The following is an 18,537-nucleotide window of genomic DNA, read 5'->3' as shown; positions in this document are numbered from 1 at the left end:
GAAAGAGGTGAAATACAGCCTGCTTTCCTGGTCTTAAGACCCAGAGCTTTGGCTCTTCGCCTCAAAAGGCTACTTTCTGCAAAGAGCTCCCTCAGAGCCACTGCCATCCCTCCCTTCTTCTCCCCACCATCCCTGCTCAGGCCCAGGCCCTGCCACCCTCTGCAGCTAATTCACCTCTGGCCGGTCTCCTCCTCACAGCTCCATTGCTTTTGTTCTTCTCGGACATGTCCCACCTGCATGGAAGCCTGCCCTGTCCTTCCTATTGCCTCCAGCACTGGTTTGCTGAGTGCAATGGAGTGCTGTTGTCTGTCCTGTCTGTCCCTCTCTCCAGCTCCTCGCCTGAACCTCTAGTCACTTGGTCTGAGTTCTTTGGGTGCTGGCTACAGTTAAGCACATTTCCCTCCTTCATCCCTGGGCTCTGGGGTGGGAATGGTTTTACCATCCCCTGTGCCCGGTGGGGTGGGGGAAACCGAAAGGATCGTTTTCTTTGCTCTGGCAGAGGAAGATATACCCTTTTCTCAGAAATGGAGCTGTCATGGATCAAAGTTCAGGCTCCCTTTCTAAGGAGTTCTTGCAAATCACACTTGATCTTCCCCCCCCCTTTTTAATTTGCTAGCAGGTGAATGCACTTGGTATAGAGGGAGAGAGAGAGAAAGAGGGAAAATGAGAAAGTGAGAAAGCACCCCCCCCCATGGAGGATGGCCACACTGCAATCCCGCCTTCTCCATTTCTACTTTCAGGATTTGGGGCACACACACACACACACACACACACACACACACACTCATCTGGCACGTTTTTGAAGCTGCTAAGTACAGGACTCAAACCGTACAGTCAGTCATGTGGGATCCAGCTGCCTTTACCACTACACCACAGGCTAGCCCCAAACTCGCACTTCGTTCAAGGAATTTTAAACACTGTGAAGCAATGGAGTAGATGGAGAAGAACATCTTGGAGTCTTTTTCTGAGCCTGCTATTTGAAGGTGTGATGAGACCCAACAAAAAGGCCCTTTGTCCCCTGGGTCCAATCCCTAGAGTCACCGGAGGCCCAACTCAAGATGTGCAGACCAGTCTGCAGCCAGCGCCCTCCCACCTGGAACTTGGGCAGACTTCCAATTTTTTTTTTTTTTTTTTAAAGAGGTTTCTGCTATAGGGTGTGTGTGATCACTGGAAAGAGAGAGAAACAGAGAGTCAAAAAGGGAGAAATCCCTCCCCAGGGAGGATGGCCACACTGCAATCCTTTCTCCTCCATTCTCCTCTTGGGATTTTGGGCATGCATGCACATGCACCTAGTGTGAATTTAAGCTGCCAGATCTGGGTCTTGAACAGCAGACAACTCTGTGGGAGTCCAGAGACATAACCATTATGCCATTTGCTGGTCTCCAGACTTCCAAATTTTATCACAGTGACTATACTGCAGAATACCACCTCTCTGAACCCCTGCACTGAGCAGAGTTCTAAACCATCAATTAGGCTATGTAGATGTCCACCTTAAACAGGCTAAACATGGTCCCCCAAATCATGTGACTTTTACCCAGCTAACCAGGGTTCTCCGTGGCAGAGAAACTGGGACTTTTTTTCCTACTCCTTTCTATCTATCTGAACTGTCAAAATTCTCTACAATTAACATTTATTTGGGCCAGCAGGTGGTGTGGTGGTTAAGGATGCTGGACTCCCACATTACTGACCATGGTTCAAGTCCTGGACCTGGCAGTTTGCTTTCTCACTTTCCTTCTCTCTCTCTCTCTCACTCTGTCCCTCTCTGGTCATATAAAAATAAATAAATAAATACATAAAGTTAAATAAAATAATTCTTAAAAAACATAAATCTGTTACATATATCATTAAAAAGAAAAGGCTAGGAACCAGCAGAAGGCATAATGATTACATCATTGGACACTCACAAGTCAACCCAGGGTTCGAGTTCCAGACCTGGCAGCTTAAAACTCACACCAGGGACGTGTTTGTGCATGCCCAAGATCCAGAGAGGAGGATGGAGGAAAAGAGATTGCGGTATTGTCATCCCCCCCGCGGGGTGATTTCTTGCTTTCTGTCTCTCTGTCCCTCTCCAGTGAGTATACGCACCCTATAGCAAAAACCTATCTCTCAAAAAAAAGGGGAGGCAGTAGGTGGCGCGGTGGTTGGGAGCGCAGGACTCCCACATGGCCAACTGCAGTTGGAGTCACGGACCTGGCTGCTTGCTTTCTCACTTTCCCTCTCTCTCTTTCTCTGTCTGTCACTCAGTCACTATCTGGTCAAAATTAAAAATAAATAAATAAATAAAGTTAAATAAAATAATTAAAAAAAAAAAAAAGAAAGAAAGAAAGAAAGAGAAGACCATGGACCAGTTGATGGTGTAGAGATTGAAGTGGCTGAATCCCACATGGTCAACTGCATGGTTCAAGTTCTGGCCCCAGCAGCTTGAAAATCATGCTGAGTGTGTGTGCATGTGTGCCTAAAATCCCAAGAGGAAAATGGAGGAGAGGGGATTGAGGTAATTTCCTCTGTGGTCATAAAATGTAAAAACATGTAAGTCACAGGTAGCCTTTGGGGTTTTCCTTAAGAAGCCAACTAATTTTAAGTGTTATGCTTTGTAGCTTCCCATAAAGTGTGACTTTTCACTTGGTTGATTAGTGGTTCAGTGAGCAATTATTATTATTATTTTTTTTTTTGGAGAGGTTTTCGCTATAGGGCACGTGTGCTCACCAGACAGACAGAGAGAGACAGAGAGACAGAAAGTGAGAAATCACCCCCGAGAGAGGATGGTCACGCCGCAATCCCTTCTCCTCCATTCTCCTCTCGGGATCTTGGGCACGCACGCACATGCCCCCGGCATGAGTTTTAAGCCACCGGGTCCGGGACATGAACCGCGGTTGACTACGTGGGAGTCCAGCGACATAGCCATTAGGCTAACTGCTGGTTCCCAGCAAGCAACTATTAAACAGGAAGGGATCAGAAATAAGCATCATAAATTTAAACTGAATACTTCACGTTCTTAATGCTAAACTTGAAGGTAAAACAATGTTGTGATTGCTTTGTATTACTCTTTATTTTATTTTATTTTTTTGCTTTTTGCTATAGGATGTGTGTGCTCTTTGGAGAGAGAGAGTGTGTGTGTGGGGGGGAACCTCTCAGGGAGTAAGGCCACACCACAATCCCTTTTCCTCCATTCTCCTCTTCGGATTTTGGGCCTGTATGTACATGTACCAATATGATTTTCAAGCCACTAGATCCGGGATTTGAACTGTGGAGTTGGTCATGTGGGATCCAACACCTTAACCTCCATGCCACCTGCTGGCCCCTGTTTTACTCTTTTAAGAAGTGGAGAAGTCAGAAATCCTGGCTCTTAGGGCCAGCAGATGTCATAATGGTTACCTTGCCCGACTCCTGAGAAGTCAACCACAGTTTGAGTCCTGGACCCAGTGGCTTAAAACTCACACCTGGTGTGTGTGAGTGTGTGCCCAAGACCCCGAGAGGAGAATGGAGGAGAAGGGATTGCAGTGTAGCTACCTGCCTGAGGTGTGATTTCTCGTTTTCTGTCTCTCTGTTGAGTACACACTCCTTATAGCAAAAATCTCTCTCTCTAAAAAAAAGGAAAGAAATCCTGGCTCTTGTTCAAGTTCTGTCCTCAAAATAGACATTCTCAAACTTTTCTGCTAAAGTCCCACTGATAACAGGGGGAAGAAAGCAAACTTGGATCCTACCAGTCAGGGGACTTAGCTTAAAGGACTGTTAACAAGAACCAAATTCATTCTTAAAATTTAAAAAAAAAAAAAAAGTATAATGAAAGACAGCAGGGTGCTGACACTCATCATTTACATTATGTGACACTCAGGCTTTTTAAAAACTACGGACATAATAGGGCCGGATGCTTCAGAGGTCTTAAGTTTTAGCTTTCAGATTGTGCAAACTTTGTATTTTATTACATATTTTTTGCATCTTAATACAAAAATGATGCTTTAAGCTATTTGTCATTGTAGTCCCCTTAGAGGCTTCTGATGTATCTTGTGACAGTCCCAGCATGTAGCCATCATACTGTGGCCCTGGGGCATTTAAATCCAGATGAGAAGTGCTAGAGTGTGGTCTCCCCAAATGAGTGCCTTCTCTGTTTGACTTTTTATTTTTTAAACTTCTCTGCCACTGTCCCAGGTTATAGTTCTAATGACCACTGTTTAAAGAGCTCTTACTGTGTGCCAGGCTCCATGTCATCTTGCTATTATATGCGTAAGTCATTTAAACTCTCATAATCACCTGAAGCTCACGGTGGAGTAGCTTGCCTAAGGCCACACAGACCCTCCCACATAGCCAGCCGCAGTTCAAGTCCTGGACCAAGTGGCTTGCTTTCTCACTTTCTCTCTCACTCTCTCCATATATATATATATATGGTCAAATTCAAATATGTGAATTAATAAATAAAATTAAATAGATAATTTTAAAAATAAATAAATAAATAAATAAAGTGGCAGAGAGGATTCAAATACCTGCCTGCTTGGCTGCACATGCCCATGCTCCTGTCTTTTGGAGTCTAAGGCTGGAGCACCTAGCTGAATGAGTTGTGGCCTCCCAGGGAAGGAGTCTCTTGTAGTACATCTAGAAAGAGCATGGGTATAAAATAAAAAGAGGCAGAAAAGTTAGGATTAGGTCTAGCTCTGTTCCTGACTGGTCACAGGTTCTTGAGGGAGCCCCTTCGTTTCATCTGTAAAATGGGATGGAAAGGTCTGTGAAAGGAACCATGGGAAGAGAAGGTGAGCATTGAGTTGGTGTCCTAGCTTTCTTTCTTGTTCTGTTATTTATCAGCTGTGTCATTTTAGACAAGTTACTAAGACTCCAAGCCTCTTTCCTCACTTCCAAAATGTGAAAAATAATACTCACTCCATAGAGGCGCTGGAGGGGATTAAAGTTAATATACACAAAACCTCCGAAACAGAGTTTGGCATGTAGCAGTTGCTCAATACATGGTGCTCAATAGTCATGATCCTCGTAACAGTAGTATCGACAATAGTACTCATATTTAAAAATTGCGATTATTCAAAGAAGAGATTTCTTTAATGTGAGAACACTATTAAAGCCATCCCTTTATAAGGATTGGAGCTGGAGGAGATCCATCTTCATATATTCTCCAAATAGCTCTGCTGGCTGAAGGTCTGGAGTTCCCACCAATGGATGGGGAGAGAATTAGCCTAGAGAGAGAATACCTGAGCAAGTTGAGGCAAGGGTAAGGAAGGCCTGGGTCCTTCTGCGGAGCAAGTATGGAAGGCAGAGCCTGACTCTTCTTGAATTGGTTCTTAAAGTCTCTCTTGGTTTTAGCATCGGCTAAGTTTGATTCTATGACTCGGCCAGTCTGTCCTAATTCCTTGGTGCGGGAAGGACCTCAGAAGACCACCTGCCAGCATCTCAGTGAGCTTGTGTACTCGCAACTTGGCAGCCACACACAGACACCTCTCAGTCTCAGTGACGGGGATGATCTCAAAACGGTTCCCGGGCCTTGACCAGAGATCCTTCTCCATCTTCCTGTAGGGGCCTGGCAGGCCAGCCTAGAGAAAATTTTCCAAAGCAAGAGGGTGCCCTGAGTGGCCAAGATACTGTGGCTCAGTGGGCTCTTCTCTCCCCCGGCCTTTCCCCCTAAGCAGGAGTCCCAGGCACCTCTCCCAGTTTGGAAAGCAGATTATTTATGGTTTATTTTTGACACCAGATCATCGCTGCCCAAGTTTCATCAATTTGTCACTGTTTTTATTGTCAGCAATTGCCCATAACTGGAGCACATTTAAAATGTCATTGATCTTGGTATTACAGTGTCATAATCTGACAGTAATAGGTGTAGCCAGCACAGGAAGCCCAGGCCCTGAGATTGATGGCATTCAGCACACCAATTATATTCTGTCCATCTAAGTGATAAAAGAGTACGTAGGAGGCATTCAATAGATAAATTAGATATCGCTCCCAATTATGTCCCTTTATTTTATGGAGTCATATGTTCCCCTTAGAACTTTTTTTCATCATTTGGCTTATAAAGGGGCATGACTTGACCCCCCAAAGACCAGGGCTGGCTCCCCTGCCTGCCCTACCTTGGGTTCGCTCCTGATCCCTCCCTGCTTCCTCACAGTCGCTACCCGGGCTCCCTGGAACTCACTGGGGAGCCGCCTCTACAGTGGGGTGAGTGGTACAGGTGTAGACAGAGGAGGTGAAGGTGTCTCAGTGCCAGGAAAGGAGTTGGATCAGGCCTTGAGGAAGGATTGAAGGCCTGGTACTTTATGTAACCCTGGCCAAAGAAATGGAATTGGTAGAGAAGCTATAAAGTGGAATAAGCTCCTCCAGTCTTAGACACCAGTGGAGCCTTCAGATTAGGACAACCAGTGAACAGCTGCAGCTCCGAGGGTGAAAAAGCTGGTTACAATGTTTTTAACCCTCAAGATATGAATCCATCCATGCCCCTGCCTCTAAACCTAAATTGAGCCAATTCAAACCTTTCCTCAGAGGAACCCCTCAGTCTCCCAGACCCCTGCTCCAGCCTGAATCAGATGACTTCCGCAGCTCCTAGCTCTGCCACTGTGATGGGGCATGGTGCCGGCTTTCCTGGGAAGGCAGCAGGCTGCCTGGGTGAGAGCAAGTCCCAGGAGCAGCTGTCTCCAGGAAGAGAGCTCGCCCAAGGCAGGGAAATCTGGCCAGGGAATAGAGCTTCAGTGAGGGGGAAACTGGATTTGGGGCCTGACTTAAAAGCACTTTATACTCTGAAGGCAAGGTTGACCTGATCCAAACCCCTGTCTCCCTATCCCCCCATGTCCTCTTGAAGCTGGCAGGAGGCACAGAGGAGGTCAAGACACCAGGTGGGAAATGGTGACCCAGGTCTATTTACTGAGCTTTGAAAGAGAAAGCGTCCATGACTGGGCTGCTCCCTGTAGCCTGTTGCCATCTCCGTGTTATAAATAATCCTGGCACTAAGTGCCCTGTTACACGGAGGGGAAGTAGTTCTTATGGCGTGAAACCCGAGAATATAGGTCAGAGAAGAGAGATGACCGGAGTGTGGTGGGGGAGACAGGGGAAACAGGTGGGGAGCCATCACCCCAAGGCTCCTCGAGTACACCCCCAAGCTGGTGATAGATGAATTTCTGGAGGAGCGGATGGCATTTCAAGTGAGATGTTTATAGGAAATGAGTGTGATTTAAACAACGTCTTGGCCGATAAACACCAGTCAGCTATGGGGGTGGTAGAGGGCAAGGCAAGGAGTGGAGGAATTGCAGGCCTGGGGGCCCCCAGTGTTAAGTAGCTGTCTGAAGCTCTGCTCAAACACACGCACCAGCTTTGGTCTTAACATGTTTTTAAGAGCTGGTTATGATTTCCTTGAGGGCGGCTCAGATTAAGACTAGAGTGGAGCCCCCAGCTGAGCGCCTTCAATAACTGTCCATCACGTCCTCTTTAGAGACAGCAGCCGCCTCCCCTCGCTCGGCTCAGGGAACCTGTGACGGCTGCCGCGAAGCTCGTGCTCCTCAGCCTGCTCCTTGGCAGTGGCTGCCTTTGCACAGGGCCCTGCCCTGGATGCTGGGGACAGGAATCGAACCCCACCCTCTGAGAGCACTCAGCCTTCAAGGAAATAGAAAACACACAACCTATAAAAAAGAAAGGGAAAAGAGCAAAGGATGAAAGCCAAGGAAGAGGAGCCCATCACCAAATCCAGAACCTGGGCCCTTCTTACCATGTCCATGGTGGTCACCCTGTTCCAAGCGCTCATCTCTCTCATGGGCTAGTGCAGTAACCTTTCAACAAGTCTCCTCGCATCGTCCCTTGCCCCATGCAATCTATTCTAAACACAAACAATAGAAGGATGGTTAGAAAACTGAAGTCCAGGGATCAGCAGTTAGCATAATGGCTATGTCGCTGGACTCCCACGTAGTGGACCATAGTTCGAGTCCCGGACACAGTGGCTTAAACTCATGCTGGGCGCGTGTGCGTGCATGCCCAAGATCCTGAAAGGAGACTGGAGGAGAAGGGATTGTGGCGTGACCATCCCCCCTGGGGAGTGATTTCTTGCTTTCTGTCTGTCTGTCTGGCGAATGCACGCGCCGTATAGCAAAAACCTCTCCAAAAAAAAAAAAAAAAAAAAAAGGAAACTGAAGTCCAATCGTGTCTTTCCTCTTTCCTTCTTGTTTCACTCAGAGTAAAAAGCCAAGTCCTTAGGTTACCCCACAAGGTCCTACATCATCTGGCCCCTCATTAACCGTTTTGATATCATCTCCTCCCACTCTTGCTCACTTCCCTCCAACCGCATTGGCCTTGAGGTTCTGCCATTTGCCAAGCATATTCCTGCCTCAAGGCATTTGCACTTCCTATTCTACTTGGAATACTCTTGCCAAGATATGTGTAGGATTTACTTACTCTTTCACCTGTAAGTCTTTGTTCGCATCCTATAATCTCACGGGAACCTCCTTGATTACCATATTTAAAATCTCTGGTTTCCCCTCTATCCTGATTCCTCTTTTCTTGATCTACTTTTCCCCGCTATAATAATGATCACTGTCTAATACAAGATACCATTTACTTATTTAGTAAGTATATTATCTGTCTCTGTGTGGAGAATATAAATTTCACACAGACAGGGGTCTTTTTCTCTTTTGCTAACTAATGTGTTCCAAGAACCTGGGCTAGTGCACAGTGAGTAAATGCAAAGGATGAGGTTAAGCAGAGCAAGATTTGGAGGGAGGTCGGAGGGAGGCCATCAGGTGTGGGGTTAACTGTGCTCCCTGTCACAGCAGGCCATGAGTGAGAATCTGGGAGTGTGAGTGATGAGCACAAACGCAAGGGTTGGACTTGGGCATCACCAAAAACAGGGAGATTCAGTTGGCAAAGGACTAGCCTGAATTTGCACCCTGATTCAGGTGGAGGACTTGGCTTTAGGTTGAGATACTACCATCTTCAAACCAAAGTATACTTTATTTATTTAGTTAGTTTTAAATTTGTTATGGGTTTGTGTACCTCCTGGGGAGAAACCAAAAGAGAGATAGAGAGAAGGGGAAAGTGAGAATCCCCCCCACACACACCCCAGGGAACAGCCACACTGCAATCCCTTCTCCTGCAGTCTCCTCTTGGGATTTTGGGAACAGACGCATGTCCAGTGCATTTTTCAAGCTTCTAGATCCAGGACTTGAAATACACATTCTCCCACGGGGCATCCAGTCACCTTAACCGCCACACCACTGGTGGCCCCCAGCGTATACTTTGGGATGATAGTACCAAAGGGGTGTGCAGGGCAAGAATGAGGTGGTTGAAAATGGAGGTTAGACTAGGTTGAAGAGTAGAGAGGGCTGACAGAGAGGTAATGAGGGGCCAGATAATACAGGTAGGTAAACCTAAGGAAGTCCTCCAGGTAGTGGGCATAGCTGAAAGACAGCGGAGTAAACTAGCAGCTTCTGAATCTGGAAAAAGACCAAGGTAGGGAGGTGGGAAGGAGGGGATCAGGGTAAAAACAAAATAAAACAAAACACTTCATAGACACAAAAATGAGAGGTTATCTGTGGATGATAACGTATATGGTAATGTCTTTGACTTGACTAATTGGCATTCATGCTGGGAAAAAACATGTTGTGCACTGTAAAGAAGCACAGTGGTTGGGACCAGCAGTTGGTATAATAGCTATGTTGCTGGACTCCCATATAGTTGACCGCGGTTTGAGTCTCAGATCCGGTGGCTTAAACTCACACTGGGCGTGTGTGCATGACTGCCCAAGAACCCTAGAGCGGAATGGAGGAGAAGGGATTGCAGCGTGGTGATCTCCCTTAGGCGGTGATTTCTCGCTTTTTGTTCTCTGTCTCTCTGTTTTTCCAGCGAGCACACATGCCCTATAGCAAAAAATAAATAAAATAAAAAGCCTCTTAAAAATAAAAGTACAGGGAACCAGCAGTTGGCGTAATGGCTATGTCGCTGGACTCCCACGTAGTCGACCGCGGTTCGTGTCCCGGACCCGGTGGCTTGGAACTCACGCCGGGCGCGTGTGCGTGCGTGCCCAGGATCCCGAGAGGAGAATGGAGGAGAAGGGATTGCGGCGTGACCATCCCCCCTGGGGGGTGATTTCTCGCTTTCTGTCTCTATGTCTCTCTCTGTCTGTCTGGCGAGCGCACGCGCCCTATAGCGAAAATCTCTCCAAAAAAATAAATAAATAAATAAAAAATAAATAAAAGTACAGTGGTTAAATGTAAATAAAAAATATAAAAACAAAAATTTAAATTTTTAAAATTTTATTTATTCATTCATTTATTTTAATTTGGCCAGAGATAGAGAGAGAGAGAGAGAGAGAGAGAGAGAGAGAAATTGCAAAAGCAAGCCACCAGGCCCAGGACTTGAACTGTGGTGGGCCACATGGGCGTGTCCAACACCTTAATCACCATGCTACCTGCTGGTCCCCAATTTAAACTTTTTTAAAAGGGAAAAGATCAAGGTGAAATTGCAGTGCCTAAATAAATATGGTTTATGCAAGTGGGAGGGGGAAGCTGAGTCAACAGAGGCTATCATTTCAAAGAGGATGGTCCATCCCCACTGAGGGCAGAATATAAAACCATGGGCTGTGCCCAAGAGTTCCTTCCTAGAAGGAACTGGAGTTACATATCAAGAAAGATCTCCCTGGGACCAGCAGATGATGTAGTGGTTACGTCGCTGGACTCTCACGTAGTCGACTACAGTTTGAGTCCTAGACCCGGCAGCTTAAAACACACTGGGCGTGTGTGTGCATGCCCAAGATTTTGAGAGGAAAATGGAGGAGAAGGGATTGCAGTATGGCTATCCCCACCCAGGGGGTAATTTCTTGCTTTCTGTCTCTCCAGTGAGAACACATGCCCTATAGCAAAAATCTCTCTTTGTTTTTTTTTTTTTATTTGAGAGGTTTTTCGCTACAGGGCGCGTGTGCTCGCCAGACAGACACAGAGAGACATAGAGAAAGAAAGTGAGAAATCACCCCCCAGGGGGGATGGTCACGCCTCAATCCCTTCTACTCCATTCTCCTCTCGGGATCTTGGGCACGCATGCACATGTGACCGGCGTGAGTTTTAAGCCACCGGGTCCGGGACGCAAACCACGGTTGACTACGTGGGAGTCCAGCGACATAGCCATTACGCTAACTGCTGGTTCCTGCGAAAATCTCTCTTAAAAAAAAAAAAAGAAGAAGAAAATCTCCCAATCATGCAACAAGTGGTAGTGGAAAGGCAGGGAGGCTTGTTCTCTGGAAATCTGAGCAGGACCCAACAGGGAGCACACTTCAGTCAGGCTAACACAAAGGGCCTTGTGAGTCTGCCAGGCTCTGAGGTAGGAGTGTGGATGGCTAGAGGCCTGGAGAGGCCCCACCTCAGCCTGGCCCCAAACCTACCCTCTTACTTGCAAGACTTCTCAACTCCCAAGGCATGCAGCCATTGATCCGCTCTCTGCCCTAGTTTCTGCATTTTACCAGTCTGGGAAGGGGAAATTGAGAGTAGTTAGTCCACCAAGGCCCCACCAGTCCATGTGCATCTCTCTACCACTGCTCTCCAAACATCATTGTCCCCTCAGCTCTATGGTGGCTTCATGGTTCAAGCCAAGAAAAGGAAAAAAAAAAAATATGTATCTTTGGGGCCAGCCAGGTGGTGTGGTAGTTAAGGAAGCTGGATCCCACATGGCTGACTCTGTAGTTCAATCCAGGACCTGTCAGCTTGGAAATGACATTGGCCCTGTGTGCATGCATGCCCAAAATCCAAAGAGGAGAATGGAAGGGAAGAAATTGTAGGCGACCATCCCTGCCGGGGATTTTTCACTTTCTGTCTCTCTCTCTCTCTAGCAAGTGCACATGTTCTATAGCAAAATTAAAAAGGCCTTGGAGACCTGAGGATGGGAGGGAGACTTACATATCATTGCGTAATTTGTTGCTTTTTAAGTTTTGAACCATGTACCCCTATTTCCCTTTCAAAAATAAAATAATTAGGGGGCTGGCAGGTGGTGCAATAGTTAAGGTACTGGACTCCCACATGGCTGACTGTGGTTCAAGTCCCAGAACTATGGCTTGCTTTCTCACTTTCCCTTTCTCTCTCTGTCTCTCTCTGGTCAAATTAAACATAATAACAGTAATAACAAATAAATAATTCCTTAAAAAATAAAATAATTAAAATCAGACAAAAGCAACAACAGTAACAACAGAAAACATATTTAGGAAAGTGGGAATGAGATGCCTTCTACTGTTACCCTGAGGAAAATGACCTTCCTGACCACGTGCACTCTCCTCCTCATCTGGTATCTGCACTCTCTAGAGGCTCAGAGGGAAGCATGACCAGCCTGATGCCACCCAGCATTTAAAGTTGGCAAAGGGCTGGGGATCACTGCCAGTGTTGGCTTTCTCTTCTGGTCTTCAGTGGCCAGCTCCCATTGACCACCCAGGTCATTTGCAGAACTGTTTATGTGCTATAGACCCACCTCCAGGGAGAAAGTCATCTCTTTACAGAGCTCTCCTCTGTCCCTGGTGTGGTGTCTGGCAGTTTATTCCCTTCCTTCCTGTCTCCCTCCTCCCCGCCACCAAAGTGACTCTCTGCTCAAACTTTGCCCTGCCCTTGATGAAACTTCTGATCGCAAGCAAGTCATTTAACCTTTGTGTGCCTCTGTTTCTTCAACTATAATTGAAGATCCTGACCTTCCTCCTGAGCTCTTCATTCATCCATTTACACAACAAGCAAAGGCTCCTTGCCCAGCACTGAACTAGCGCAGAATATCACATGAGACCACGCATGTGAAGTTAGTAGTAAGACAGAGTTATTGCCAAGGCTTCCTTCATTGGATGGTCTTCTGGACTGGGTGCCCCAAGCCCTCACCTGGCACACCCTTGGAAGAACCACTTCACCATCTACTCCCAACCTCGCAATGGCTAGCTCCGCTCCTGGGGCAAAGCTGCCATCCTGCTCTGGATGAAGCGCCAGGAGCTATAGAAAGAGCCTATTTCCCAAGTCATCTCCATTTACTTAGGGAAACATTTTGCCTGCAACAAGTAATAATGCAGAAATTTGTCTGTGGGCCTTTAATCTGGGACTTCAAAATGGTCTACTTCTCTTGACCTCTGGGGGCCTATTCCCTGGGAGTTGGGGCTGGAACAGGGGTAGGAAATGGAATCTGTTATGTTCCAGCTCAGCTCACCTGTCCTGGGTCCCAGGCCTCACTGGAGGATTGGTACAGAGCTCAGATTCTGGAATTAGAAACTCTCACATTTGCCTTTGTCCAATTGTAGTCTGTGCTGTGGATGAAGCCAGCTTTTTAAAAACAATTGCCAACACCTCAGAGGGTACAGAGCTTGTTTCCAGAGCTCTTGGTGGGAGGCTGTACCCACTCCGTCTGACCATTGAGGACTGGCTGAGCATCACTGGGAGGGAGGGATATTTGCAGAAAAAAATAAAGTGCTGCTTCATCCCTGTCACAAAATCCCAAGTCAAAGTGCTGCTGATAGGCCATGGTAGCAAGGAAGGGTTGGATTTAGACAGAGAGGCATTTCTGGTTGTCAGGAAATGGGTTTAGGTGGAGAGGTGGTGGAGAGTTAGATGGAACCACTCAGACACAGTCTTCCCAGAGGAAGGAGGAAGGGAGGGTGGTCTGGGAGTTACAACGGATGTGGGGGTTCCCCAGTGTGGTGGAGGAAGTCAGGTGGAGCCACTTCATCCACATCTGGAGCACAAATCCCATGGACAGTGGTATCTGGGACCTCAAGATGCCCAACACAATGCCTTATGCAGGACTGACCGGGACATCCAATGAGGAGAACATGTGGGTGGCCACTCCATACTTGGGGAAGGACAGTTGCATTCAAGTCCCAGAAAAAAAATGGTTCCAGATGTGAGACCTGGAGGAACTTCACATACAACCTCAATCCTGCTTATACAACCTCAATCCTGCTTATTGCAGTTTGAGTTGATCTCACTGCAGCCGGTGGGGTTTGCTTCCAGGGACAAACTGAGCAGAGAGTAAGAGCCTTGCTTTCAGCTTTCAGGCCTGGCCTGTTGGCTGTGTGAGACAGAACAAGTGGTCAAACTCTAAGCACCCGTCTGGGGAGTCTTGTGGGAAGTGGGGGAGGAGGGTGCTTCTGTGCAACCACCACACTCCATGAGATAGAAGCAGAACAAAGGCAAGGAGGTTCAGTGCCCAGGAGAGGTGGGGCCAGGGGCCCCTCCTGGCTAGGGCACAGGGGGCATCTCTGGGGAAAGACGCAGCTTCCGGAGGGCAGGGTCAGATTATTTCCACAGCCCCAGTGCCCAGTGCAGAGCACATGCTCAAAACGCATGGTCCTTGGGGCCAAGAGCTGGCCCAGCAGAAACTGGAGTAGGTCTGGATAAGGAAACTGAGGCCCAGACAGGCCTGTTTCTTCATCTGTAAAAGAGGGGTTTACAGTAGATGATCTCCAAGGTTGCTTCACTCCGGATGATCTGTGGTTTTCTATTTCCCTGACCTTTTCTCGTTTTCTTCCCCTTTAAGTCCTCCTCTCCCACTTAATGCCCCTACTCTCTGCACACACCTCCCTTTCCCAGTCTCCCCCTAACCCAAAGCTTTCTCTCATTTTCTTCTTTTTTTTTATTTTTTGCCATAGGGCACTGTGGTGTGGGTGCCTCCCCAGAGAGAGACAGCGAAGGGGAAATCACCCCCCAGGGCAGATGGCCATGCCCCAATCCCTTCTCCTTTATTCTCCTCTTTGGATTTTGGGCACTCCCTGCACACACACCCGGAGTGATTTTCAAGTCGCCAAGAAGGGGAGTCTACAGTTGGTCGTGTGGGCGTCCAGTGCGTTAACCATCACGCCATCCCACTTTCTTCTTACTGGTGTTTCTCCACTCCCAACTTCTAGAGATTCCTCCCGCCACTACCCCAGCTCTCCCAGGTGCCTTCTGTGATGGGGCCCGCCCCCGCGCCCATTTCAGTGCCCCCTTCCGCAACGTTACATCCCAGAGGGGGAGACTGGAAGAACTGAAGGGATCCTGGACCAGCCTCTCCGCTGCCCCTTCAGCGGCCCCACCGCGGAGACCCCTCCCCTGCCCGCCCAGGCGGAGCGTGGCCGCCGCCTCTCCCCAAGCAGCCGGTGCCGCACTGCGCCCTCGCCCCACGCTAATGCGATCTGGAGAGACCCGGGCGGGCGGCGGGCAGTCTGGCCCGAGCGTCCCGGGCGGCGCTGATGGATGGTCCCCTGACAGTAATCGCAGAATGAGGACGCGCTGGCGACGCTCTCGCCCGAGGCCCTGCTGTTTGGCGAGCCCGGGAGTCCCGCCCTGCGCTGCTCCTACCTCCCAGGCGCTCTCAATTCGCTGGGCTGTGGGGAGGCCCGACGCCTCCAGGGTAGGGACCAGAGGGGGGCTTTCTCTGCCTTTCTCCCCTGCTGCTTTCTGTCTCGGAATCCTCTATGGAGCCACGTTGTGTCTGTAATTCGGAACAAGCTGTTCGTTTCCTTGAACCTCAGTTTCCCCCTTCGGATAATGAAAAATAATGCTCTTTTAAAGCCTGGATTCAGAGTGCAGGGAGCACAGGAGAAAACGCTGAGGAAAATAACCACTCTCCCTTAAGTAGAAATCGATTCTTTCTTTTTAGTTTACAGTGCTCAGAACAATCTGGCCCAAAGGATGACGCTGAATAAGGGCTGAGTAACCACAGAGTTAAGTGTCGCAAATATGCGTGTATACGTGTACACAAATATACGTGTATACGTGTACACACGTCATAATGCTTTTAGGCTAAAAAGTACACCTGAAAGTAAGAAAAGGCAGCATCGGTCACGCTGAGCCCTCTGTGATGAGAACAGCAGCTCAGATGTCTCCCCAAGGAGGCGACTGCTTCCAGCAGGGCTGTCTCCTGGCTCTCCTCACACCAGTCCAAGCTCCCAGTCCCCATCTGCACTTGGGGCCCCTGCAATCCAGGACTCGAGCCAAGGTGGTGTGAGGGAGGGTGCCTCTTGGGAAAGGCTTTTGGACAATTTCTCAACCCCTCACCCACTTTAGGTGACAATCTCTTCTGAGGCTCCTTCATCCCTCTACCTCCAGGAGATCCCCCACTGGGTATGGCCCTGTAGAGGGCCTGGGGTGGGGATCCAGAACCAATAACAATTCTCAGAGTACGCCCAGATGCCTCCTCACCCCCTTTTAACCTTTCCCTCTCATCAGAAGCTAAATTGAGTTAGTCTTGAGTTTTTATTTAATTCCTGAAATGGGGTTATAATCTGCTTAGTGTCCTTTTTCCCAAGTCCTGGGTACTGAAGTGTGTGTGGAGGGGGGTGGGGGGAAGAGTTCATGAGACGGTAGCTCTGTGGCCTCTGGAGCCCCTTCATACGCTCACCTCTCAGACAGCACCAAAGAGCAAGGAGCAGCACAGCCTTGAGTGGCCGAGGGGGACGGCGCTGGGGATGCGCATTGCCCAGGTGCCAGGGCTGAGCTGGGCACTGCACCTGCATTTCTCACTTCACCCTCACAGCCACCTTCACTTGGCATCATTCAGATTCCCAGTTTACAGAGGAAGACACTGAGGGGGACGGCGCTGGGGATGCGCATTGCCCAGGTGCCAGGGCTGAGCTGGGCACTGCACCTGCATTTCACTTCATCCTCACAGCCACCTTCACATAGGCACCATTCAAATTCCCAGTTTACAGATGAAGACACTGAGGCTCATCCTGCAGCTGTGAAGTGGCAGAGCCCACGCTGGAAACTACAGTCTGAAGGCAGAGCCTGTGCTCTTAACCACTTAGCTGCATGACCCCAGGCAAGACATTTAACTTCTACAAGCCCCAGTCCCGACATCTGCAAAACATAGATAAGAAAGAGGCATAGTGGGTAAGACACTTCCTTTACAGGGTTGTCCTGTGGATTAAATGACATCAGGCATTCACCATAGTCACAGTGAGTATTCAATTGTTTAGGTGCCCTGAACCTTGGGGTGGGGTTGGGCAGGAGGAAAGGTACAATGCAATGCAATGGGGTGACTTGCTATGAACTGTTACTATCGATAGTAATAGTTATCCTGTATTGAATGCCTACTGGGCGCAGACCAGCTCACAAGGTCAAAGTTGCTATGCCTATTTTACAGATAAAGACACTGAGTTTTAGATAAATTAAGAAAATCTCCTAAAATCATCCCGTGTTAATAAGTGGCAGAATAGAACTTGTATTCAAACACAAAGCCCTTGAATTCAAAGCCTACTGCTCCTAGCACCCCGTGGAGACTGGTCTCTCTGGGGGGTGGTCAGAGCTGAGGTCAAACAAGCCCAGGTCTCACCTTCTACCACCTGTGACCTGATTCTTTCCAGGTGAGCAATGTTTTCTTAAAAGAGCAGGAGAAAAGTAAATAAAGAAACAACTAGGACAGTTTCTCCCTCCCCCAAAACCAATGTAGACCATCCCTCCACCCCACACCCCTATTCTCCCTACTCCCCTCTTTCCTCTGTGCTCAAGTTTGTGGCCATTAAATAGAAGAAAGTTTGAATCAGGCATGAAATATTTATCAGTTAATTACAATATGCAGATTCTGTTCCCGGGGGTGATTTATCTTTTTGGAAATATAGGAAAAGATCCTGGAAACTTGTATCCTAATTGCTTGGCCTATTATTGTAGCAACCAGGTAGAAACTCCATTTACTATATAACTACAAATTTTCCCACTACTGGGGGTAGCTGCCTCTGCCTCTGTCACTGGTGGTCTTGGGGCCATATGATTTTCTAATGAGAGAGGAGCCTCTAAGAGGTCAATTTGTCCATCCTCCTGCTTCTTCTTCTTCTTTTTTTAAAGAATTATTTTATTTAACTTTATTTATTTATTTTACCTTGACCAGAGAAGGGGAGAGAGAGAGAGAGAGAGAGAAAGCAAGCCACCAGGTCTGGGACTCGAACCGCAGTCAGCAATGTGAAAGTCCAGCGCCCTTAACAGCCAAGCCACCTGCTGCCCCCCTTCTAAAAATTATTTTATTTAACTTTATTTATGTATTTTTCTTACCTCTTGTCTCTTCTTGGAGAGGCCCCTTTTTTCATCTTAGCAGCTGTAGGAAATGAAAAGGACGAGTGTCTCAGAAATTCTGGACCTCAAGTGAAGCTAATTCTGACACTCTCCCCACGGAGCCGCTCCAACTGGCGAGTGGGAGCCCCGTGCTGAGAAGCTCTCAGCTACATATCCTTCTTCTCCTTGCTCTGGCAGACATGGTGGCCCTCCTCTTACCTCTTATGCCACTTCCTCGGGCCTAGATCTCAACCTCTGGTGGACACTGGGGAGCTTTAAACTACCCAGGAGCCTGGACCCTACTGCAGGCCTCACAAATGAGCATCCTGGAGGCGGGACCTAGGCATCAGTATTTCCAAGCACTTCTCAGGGGGTTCTAGTATGCAGCCAAAGTGGAGATCCACTAAGGCTAATAGAAGGGAATGGCTGCCTAGTAAACTGGCCCTGCTTATCTGCAAGACTATGTCGTTTTTATCCTTGCCTCTCAGGTGCCGCAGGAGGCAATTCCTTCAGTTTCATTGGAATCCAAAGAGCATTCCTTGCTCTCTTCACAAGACGCTTCTAATATTAATAACTACCATTTATCAAGTCC

The 18,537-nt window shown here is 48.0% G+C and overlaps 2 long non-coding RNA genes across 4 annotated transcripts in view; one reads left to right on the top strand and one right to left on the bottom strand.

Annotated features, from left to right (window-relative positions):
- Positions 1–15,606, bottom strand: part of LOC102486474 (uncharacterized) — a 16,899-nt gene extending 1,293 nt beyond the window's left edge. Inside the window, exons 1-4 of one of the 3 annotated variants that reach the window (XR_337504.1) lie at positions 15,258–15,606; positions 11,348–11,429; positions 7,691–7,798; positions 5,070–5,534 (exon numbers count right to left, since the gene is read on the bottom strand). This is a non-coding gene — a long non-coding RNA (uncharacterized LOC102486474). Of the gene's footprint in view, positions 1–5,069; positions 5,535–7,690; positions 7,799–11,347; positions 11,430–15,257 lie in introns of those variants that run through there. The other 2 variants (XR_337503.1, XR_003548018.1) reach the window with 2 other exon arrangements.
- Positions 15,607–15,749: 143 nt separating this feature from the next.
- Positions 15,750–18,531, top strand: LOC114006276 (uncharacterized). The gene is made up of 3 exons (XR_003548021.1): positions 15,750–15,897; positions 16,603–16,856; positions 18,434–18,531. It is a non-coding gene; the product is annotated as an uncharacterized LOC114006276 (long non-coding RNA).
- Positions 18,532–18,537: the final 6 nt, after the last annotated feature.

Source organism: Tupaia chinensis, unplaced genomic scaffold, assembly GCF_000334495.1.
Source record: "Tupaia chinensis unplaced genomic scaffold, TupChi_1.0 Scaffold146740_1, whole genome shotgun sequence".
Taxonomy (NCBI): domain Eukaryota; kingdom Metazoa; phylum Chordata; class Mammalia; order Scandentia; family Tupaiidae; genus Tupaia; species Tupaia belangeri.
The sequence above is the reverse complement of the archived record's forward strand: the minus strand, read 5'-3'. Positions and strand labels throughout refer to the sequence as shown.